We start from the raw sequence: 9,583 nt of genomic DNA on the forward strand, positions 1-9,583 counted from the left end.
AAGGCATTCTTCTTGGCTATTCTCCACATAGAAAAGCATACAAATGCTACAATAAAAGACTTGGCAGAATTGTTGACAGCATTGATGTAGTGGTTGATGAAAAGGGATATATTCCTAGGAAAATACATCGTGAAGACATCGAAGAAGATGAGAGCTACCCTCAAAGACAGAATGATGAAGAAGAAGAACCTCAAGAAGAATCTCAAGAAGAATCTCACGAAGAAGCAGAAGAACGGACAAGAATAGAAGAAAAGACTCCATCCAGATATGTTCAGAAGAACCATCCAGAATCTCAGATCATGGGACAAAAAGAAGCAGGTATACAAACTAGAAGAACAGTTGCAGAAGCTTCAAGCTATTTGGCATTACTTTCCTCCACCGAACCACAAAATGTGAAAGAGGCATGCAAAGATGAATGTTGGGTGAAAGCAATGGATGAAGAACTTGAGCAAATCGAAAAGAACAACACTTGGGAGCTGGTTCCTAGACCAAAAGATAAGAATGTTATTGGAACAAAATGGGTCTTCAAAAATAAATTGAATGAAAATGGAGAAGTAATCAGAAACAAAGCTAGACTCGTTTGTAAAGGGTATGCGCAGCAAGAAGGAATAGACTTTGAAGAAACTTTTGCTCCTGTTGCAAGACTTGAGGCCATCCGAATGTTCCTTGCTCTCTCAAGTTTTCAGAACTTCAAAGTATTTCAAATGGATGTGAAATCAGCCTTTTTGAATGGAGACTTGGAAGAAGAAGTGTACATTGAACAGCCAGATGGGTTCATTCTTGGAAATGATCCAAATCTTGTATGCCGATTGAAAAAGGCTCTCTATGGTCTCAAACAAGCTCCAAGGGCTTGGTACTACCGGTTGGACAAATATCTTCATCAACAAGGTTTCTTAAAAGGTTCAGCAGATAGCAATCTGTATATAAAAGTTGAAAATGACAAATTGCTAATACTTGTTGTGTATGTAGATGACATTATTTTTGGCAGCAATGAAGAAGCTATGAGTCAAAGCTTTGCCTCAGTCATGCTAAAAGAATTTGAAATGTCCTTGCTAGGAGAACTGACATATTTCCTTGGTTTGCAAATCCAACAAAAGGAAGGAGGAATCTTTTTATCTCAAACCAAGTATCTCAAGCAGATTTTGAAGAAATATGGCATGGAAGATGCAAAACCAGTATGTACACCCATGGTCACAGGATGTAGTCTCAGTGCAAATGATGAATCTGCAGCAGTACATCAACCAACCTACAGATCTATGATTGGAAGTTTACTATATTTGACAGGTACCCGACCAGAGATCATGCATGCAGTTGGAATAGTTGGAAGATTTCAGGCAAATCCAAAGGAGACTCATCTTCAAGCAGTGAAGAGAATTTTCAAATATCTTCAAGGGACTCAAAATTATGGCTTATGGTATCCTAGAGATACAGATCTCACTCTTCATGCTTACACAGATGCAGATTGGGCCGGAAGCGTGGATGACAGGAAAAGCACAAGTGGCGGTGCATTCTTTATGGGCTCCAGACTGGTATCTTGGTTCAGCAAGAAACAGAGTTCAATTGCCTTGTCTACAGCTGAAGCGGAATATGTTGCTGCTGCATCTTGTTGCACCCAACTTCTTTGGATGATGCAGACTTTGCAGGATTATCACATCACTTGTACACCTCCTATTCCTATCTTATGCGACAACACAAGTGCAATCAGCATCTCAAAGAATCCGGTTATGCATTCAAAAACCAAACACATACCAATCAAGTACCATTTTCTCCGGGAACAAGTACTTGAACAGAAGGTCAAGTTGGAGTATGTTCCTTCTAAGGAACAAGTTGCTGATATTTTCACCAAACCGTTGCCCAGGGACACTTTTGAATACCTCAGGCAAAAGCTGGGGGTTGTTGATGCATCATCTTACTGTTGATCATCTTCCTATTGGTGGTATAGGCTCAGGGGGAGCACATAATGCATTGTTGGCATTATGGAGAAGGAGATCTTGGAAATAGCTGCAATATGTCTCTATCTCCTTCATGATGGATTTCTGGTTACAGATCTGGAGATGCATGAGCATAGGGGGAGCATACCCTTTGCCCTTGATGTCAAAGGGGGAGAATGAAGCTGAAGATTATGTGGTTGCCATCAAGTCCAAAGGGGGAGATTGTTGGCATTATGATTCAGGTGTTGTCCTTGATGGCAAACCCATTCAGGTGATAAATCAAGAAGGACGCAGGAAATATGTTCAGCAAGTGCGTCCCCGCAGGTATACAATACAGAACCCGCGTCCAGGGATGCAGGCCAGCCGTTCAGGAGGTGCGTCCGCCCAGTGCACACATTTCAAGGCAAGAGAAAAGCACGTGGGGGTTTCTTGTGTGGTATCTAGCCGACGGTTTTGTGTTTCTATGGTGTCGGCTCGTGGTATTGTTCCATGTTTTGGGGAGAAGCTTGCCTATATAAAGCAGAGGAATTCATTTGGATTGAGCATCATCTTGGTTGAAGATCTTTTGGTGAGATCTAGTCCAGATCTATGAAGGCGAATCTTCTAATGGACTGTGATCTCTATGGCGCATGATCAGATCTGTGGATCTGAGTGTTTGGGTTGGTTCTGAAGTCCTCATATCTTTTATATCTGAAGGGACGCAGGTTCAGTGAAGGGAAAGTGCGCTGGGACGAAGTACAGTAAAGGCTCAGGTGCGTCTCTGAGGCAAAGGACGCAGCGCGACTGTGATATTGGGTGCGTCTCTGAGGCAAAGGACGCGGCGCGACTGTGTTATTGGGTGCGTCTCTGAAGAAAAAGACGCGGCGCGATAGTGTTTCTGGGTGCGCCGGTCGCAGCAAAGCATAGAGGAATAGTGCGCCGGCACGCAGAACAGTGGAAGGTAGACTGCGTCCAGTCGCAGGTCACAGAAAGAAAATATGCGTCCCTGTCTTAAGATGATCTGTTGACTGTATATTTCTGTTCATAAGGTGTTCTGGGTTATTTCTGTAATTACTGATCTGATATCTGTAGTGGACTGTATCTGTTGTATACTTGTTGATCATTTGATTCTTCATGAAAAGAAGTAGGGGGTTGTAGCTCCCTTCCAGGAGAGACTGGAAAACGAGAGAGAGTTGTAGCTCTCTGCAGGTTGCAGCCTGCGTGCTGGTAAAGGACTGCACCAGTACAAAATCATTGTAAAAATAACTTCTTGAAAGAAGATAGAGACATATTGCAGCAGGTGGTTTTCTCCCGCATTGGGTTTCCACCTTACATCTTGTGTTCTTTGGTGTGACTGTCTATTTTCTTTATTCATGCTCATTATTTATGGTACTGATATGCAAGAATAATTCAAAAGATAAAATAAGGAAGATTTGGTAAATTGCTTGATAATACTGATTCACCCCCCTCTCAGTATTATTTCCAACATGGTGCTCGATGCCAAATCCTTTATTCACACCACGTGAATTGTACTGCAGTACCTTGAGGGTCATCATCATTATCGGTGATTCCTCTCGCGCTTGTTAACAATTTACATCATTGACTAGTAATCAAGCGATGTCTTTCCATGTTCGACTTCAGAAAATTTCTCACATGGATCAACTTGTACTTCGAGTGAAGATCGGACGAGATTGAAGACCCCAGATCTAGTTTCATCCATCCGGGCTGCGATATATATTCAGTAAAATAAAGACATTGAAATGTACAGCACTGCAGCACAGATAATCATCCTACCAAAAGGATGATGGCTCTATCAGAATCATCAGTCTACCATCAGACGATTGTCTGTCCTATGTACATGAAAATGAGTTTATAAAGTTGAGCATGGGAATGCCCGCCTCAACTAGATCATGAAAACAGTATGAAGATAATGTATTGTATTGTATCTTATTACAAGTCTCCTCCTAGCATTGAAAGAACTTCGGATCCTCCTAATAAAGAATTTCACCCGATAAACGACATCATACTTTAGAGGGCAACTGTTATAGATATTTTTGTGCCTTACAGCTCTAAGCATGAAATGTCCATAAACCAAGGAATCCTAAGTCCCTAAAAGTGTTGTTCCGACCCCTAAAGGAACAAGGTCAACAAATTATAGCTTCTCCCAGACGTTCTCCACTAGAAACTGCTCAGAATCAGTCAAATCAGGATCATTTCAGCTGCTCCACTAGCTAGCTGCGTTGCATAGCACCCGAGTACACTAGCTAGGTGCGTTGCAATGCACCTAAATGCACTACCATGGTGCGTTGAGCGGGAAATGACAAATGGCAGTGTCATTCCGCGAGGTGGACAGAAAATGGAAGCTTCCAGAATCTTCCCCAATGACACTTGCCTCACTGAGTTCGACCAAGGATGAGTAAGAGGCTCTCAGTCTCCAAGTGGAAACAAGAACTGACAGAGAGAGGCCACTAGTCAAATCATAAGCTGACTCATCCTCTTTGCATACATATATATATGGATCCCTCATCCCAAAGATCCAGAGGTTGGAATTTTGTACATTGCAGAGAATTACTGTTGGTTTAGAGATAGATATCAGAGTATTGGGTGATTTATGCTTTGTTGGAGGTGAAGAGGGGATTCCTTTGCTGGGGGGTTGATGCTGGATCAGGAATCATCGGTTGTAACTCCTCCTAGATCTTCTTGTTATATCAATAAGACTATTTGAGTTTCTCCTACATGCTTGTGTATCATTGATGTTTGTTACATTTGTATGTTTAGCTTAAATCTGATCCTAAGCTATTTATGAATATAAATCCATGTCTTTGTGTAGTTTTCTTCTTCTGTGATCTTACAGGAACTTGGTGAAGTTGGGCAAGTAAGGGAGCAGGTAGCTGGAAGCTATCAAATAGGAGAGAGATTGGATCAAAGGACTAGCGCAAGACACAAGTTGGTTCATCCTATTCCTCTTCGTTTATATTTCATAAAGAAAAATACGAAAGTAGTTTTCTCTGTTTGTTTCTAAGGTCACTATCACACCTTAGTGGGATAGGGTCATTCTGAATAGACACTTTCCCGTTAACAACTATTGATTGGTAGCATTTGAGGCAAGGTAAATAGCAGAGTGTTTAGGAGTTTCGTCATCAGTTTAGGAATAAAGCATTGGCACTTGGTAATTCATTAGATACATGTGAAAATTTATTAAAATACATCGGCATCTTGCATTCATATTTGTGGCATACATTACTGATGTTTAATCCTGATGATTTTGATGAAGTGTGTGTTCAAGCCATATATATTGAATTAGGTAGCATACCATTCAAGTTTTCATCACAATCATCCAAAGAGATGGAAATAAAAGATTCCAATGACAGTAAGGGGAAGAATAATTCAAAGAGAAAGAAATCAACGATAGCTCAGAAGGAAAGACTTGCTTGTTCTCATTGCAATAGAATCAGTCATTATGAATCTAAGTGTTGGAAACTTCATCCAGAACTTCAGCCCAAAAATTTCTTAAGGAGAAGGATGAAAAGAAGGCAATTGGAACAGTCCAACAAGATATAGGTTCAGATTCAGGTAATGAAAGGAGGATATTTTCGATAATTTCTACAAGTAAAACTTCTGACACTAGTTCAAGTTCGAATACTATTGCATCTTCGTCAAACATATATCCTTCAAATGAGGATAAAAGAGTTGAATTGTTTAACATAAGGATAACTCCTAAGTACACAAAGATACATACAATATTTGATAGTGGATCACATGCCAATTTAATATCCGAATATTTAGTTAAGAATTTTGGTTTGGAGACACAAAATCATCCAAGACCTTACTAATTAGAATGGCTAAATAAATCAGCTAAGATAAAAGTAAAAAAAAATGTCGATTAAGATTTTCCATTACGGCTAATTACATTGATGAAGTGGAATTAGACGTCATTCCAGTAGACATATGTGGAGTTTTCTTTGGAATTCCTTATCTTTATGATCGTGATGCAATATTTTATAGAAGAGAGCATAAATATCACGTTAAGAAAGAATGGGGTTGAATTTATTGTTAGGGCACATCAAAACAATAATGACTTGAATATTGTTGTTAATCTGACGAAGCGATTAATAAGTTGAAATAAAATATTTGTAATGATGTGTGTAAAGGAACAACATAATAAACAACATGATGTTTGTTCAAGTTATGAGCCTCAACTTAAAGATAGTTTGGTCAAAGAGGGAGAAAATTTTCCAGTTCTATTTAACGAAACCATACATCTTACTCATAAGAAGGGAATACAAAATGAATTACCATTGATGACTAAAGCTCCTCTTCCTAATGTTAGAATGAATCAATTCAGTCTAAGTTTGGAAGTTAAAAGTTACAGGGATGCATGTCAGTGTTGGGGAAACTCAGTGTTAAATTTATCTTGTATTGTGTCAACATTTCATTTTTCGAATGGTTTGGAAAATTCTTTTGAAGTGGATAGGAAGCCCATTTGTTTTCATATCAAAGCCTTTTCTAAAGCATTATCAAAGTATCCAAAACATCTAAGGGAAACTTATGCATCATGGGAAAGTGATAATCAATGGAAACATCATTTAATAAATGAAGAAATAGTGATTCAAACAAATCAACAACCATTTCAATACTTTCAAAATCAAACTAAGTTGCAGCAATTTTCATATTACAGTTTGACGAGTCTAATGGAATAAGGTCACTTAGTAATCAGGAAGCAGGAAAGTATGTCAAGTCAAGTAGTTGTTTTGGTGTCAAGAATATCTTTGATTGTCTTTTCCATTTCACAATATAGATTGTTAATACATGTCAGAATTATTAAACAATATCCTATAGAGATTGTTTTCAAAGATGATTATGAATCAGTAACTCATGGTATTTCATGGAAAGAAATCAATTGCCATGTTCATAGCAGGTTGTTTGACCATCTTCACAATTTTTTCATACTTCAGAAGGATGGAACATGTCAACGATTCAAAATGTGCCATGGTCAGCATCATTAGGGTCATCAGTTTCAAGTAGTTGATCGAATCTATTGGTACATCATCATGACAAGGTGGAGAGTGTGGGAGATCTACCCTCATTTCCTATTTGTCTAATCAAACTTTTGTGGTCCAAAATATTTCAAGTGGAGAGGATTGATCTTGCAAGATCTTGTCAAATCAGTTACACAGTTCAGTGTCATCATCAGCACTCAATGTCTAGTGTCGTCAGCTTCGACAGTGATGTTTATGGTAAAGGTTATCCAGTAATCTATATGTTTTTCATGGTGATATGGTTCGGAACCTCGTTGTCAACATGTGATTGTCATCTACCTCGCAGGATTTGGTTGTCGACATGTTGGCTGTGGTCAGTTCACCATGATATGGTTTGTTGTCATCTGGGTTTGAAATGTCACTTTGTGACAATTGATGTAAAAAAGGTTGTCTTTAGAACAAAAACAATGTTAAGACCTAAAACCCAAAATATACACCTAAATCCATACATTAGATTCCTAAACCTAAGTTCTAGAACATTACCCTAAGTCCTAAACCTAACGGACATGTTACATTACAAATCTATGTATTGAAACAATTCCAGAAAAAATACATATAGCCTATGTGTTCAACCCTCAGCCTATTGTATTACAAACAAACCTATGTTATAAACCCTCGGGATATTTATATCACATTGAAATCATATTATAAAATAATACAAATTAAATATTAGTCATAAACCGCAGGCCTAAACTGCGCGGGGACTGTTGTTCATGTGACCCACGAAGATGTCAGATCATTAACCGCAGTACCTAACCACAGGTGATCTGAAATGGGGACCTAAAGGCTTCTTGCCTACCTGTTACACTAAAAAATTTCACCATGACTACTTACAGTTAGTATGGCTCAAATCAACAGTCATGCTACCCTCTTAGGCAAGTCTTATGCCTCTGCTATCCATCTCAAACTCAAAGAAGAGAGAAAGTCTTGTAAAAATGTGTTTATCTTTGGGGTCGCAGGTTCTCTCTAGCCTTACCTGCGGGGACGCTTACCATGTTCACAAAAGCTGCGTCCATGGACGCTCTGTATGTTAAGGGACAGGTGCGTCCTTCTGTAAAAGGAAAAATGTGCGAGTTTCATCTTAAAAAAGTTACTTGTGGTTACTTCTAGAACCTTCTAGAGGTCGGTTTGATGAAATGGATGCGCCTCCAGTTGGTTCATGTATCTCTATTAAGGGGGAACTTATCCCATCAATAAGGGAGCTATCCCACCCAAAGAGGGGGATTATCCCATTGATGGTGGACCTGAATAACCTCTTTACAGCACTATAAATAAAGACATTGAGCCAGAGGGAGGAGAGGTTAGAGCTATACATTTTCTTTGGGTAAACGCTGCAGGAATTAGGACTCCCATTTAGAACCTTGTGAGGAGAGATTGTCTTTGCTTGATTCTACTTGGAAGTGGGTGAGCTTTGTCAAAGTAGAGGAAAACCCTTGATGGACCCTGGAAGGAACTTGCACAACACCAAGGCCAGGTTGTAAGAGTTTCTTTGTTTCGTTATTAATACAAACTGGTTTATTTTTCTCAATAGCTTGTGTTAATGAGTTATTTCATGTGTTCCTTGGTCTGCATGTTGAATATATGTTTTATTATATGAAATGCAAGTGCTTGGTAATTGTTTGATTGTTGGTGGTTGCAGGAATTGACATGAAGGAGGAGCTCATCCGGATCGCCAAGAACGGACTACAACAACAGCGTTTTGGAATAAGGTAAGCCTAAACACTTGTAGTTTTCATGTTTTAAAAGGTATATTTAGAGAAAGATTACTCCATTTTGTCTTGTTTGTCGCTAGAGAGTCTAGACTCCTAGGGAGGTCAGCTGTGTCCGCACAAACGACTTTTTCCGCCACGACAAATTGGCGACTCCGCTGGGGAATCCATTAATGAGAGAGTCTTTTCCTTTATGTGAACTTTGCTCTGAGAAAATCATTTTTATTTTCTAGTTTTTGACTGTGAGAATTAGTATTTGGGTGGCTTAGCTTTAGATTTAGTTAGATTTGGTTTTTCTTCATTTTTCCAGAAGGACGCACCCTCTGAGTACTGCACAGTGCGTCTTTGGACGCGCTGTTTCCGTTTGCACAGAGCGGGCCCGCACCTGTTATAACGGGTTGCCTGCGTCTTCCTGTAAAATTTAGGAAAATTCCATTTTTGCTTTAATTGCTTTTAGATTTTGATTTTTCTTAGTGTTTTCTGCCCATATCCTTTAGTACTCTGTCAAAAATTTTCACCTGAACTTGTTTTGTGAGCTTTGAGTGTTTTAGTGGATTTCAACGAAGTTTAGACCTAGGGTTTGATTTTTGGATAGGTTCTGTAGTGACTTTGACAGTAGAAAGTTGTCCAACCTTAGATCTCTCTAGTTAGTCAGCCTTCTTAAAAGTCGGACCTGTCGTAAAGTCTCCTTGTGTGAGCAGCTTGCCATTTAAGTTGTTTTGGGTCAAATTTCGAATTACTTGTTTATAAAGTGTTGATTTCCATTTTACAAAAAGAACAAAAAGATTAGAGTTTTGTTTTGGCTAGTTTTTGGTTCTGCAATAAGCTAGTCCTTGATTTGATTGTGATCAAGTAAAACACCTTAGAATAATCATTGTTAGTTTTGGCCTCGTTAAGATTGCTTAGAATAAATTTGCCTTTTAGT

This window comes from Pinus tabuliformis, chromosome 9 (assembly GCF_031772625.1).
Source record: "Pinus tabuliformis cultivar Carrire ecotype Pingquan chromosome 9, CPIR1, whole genome shotgun sequence".
Lineage (NCBI taxonomy): Eukaryota > Viridiplantae > Streptophyta > Pinopsida > Pinales > Pinaceae > Pinus > Pinus tabuliformis.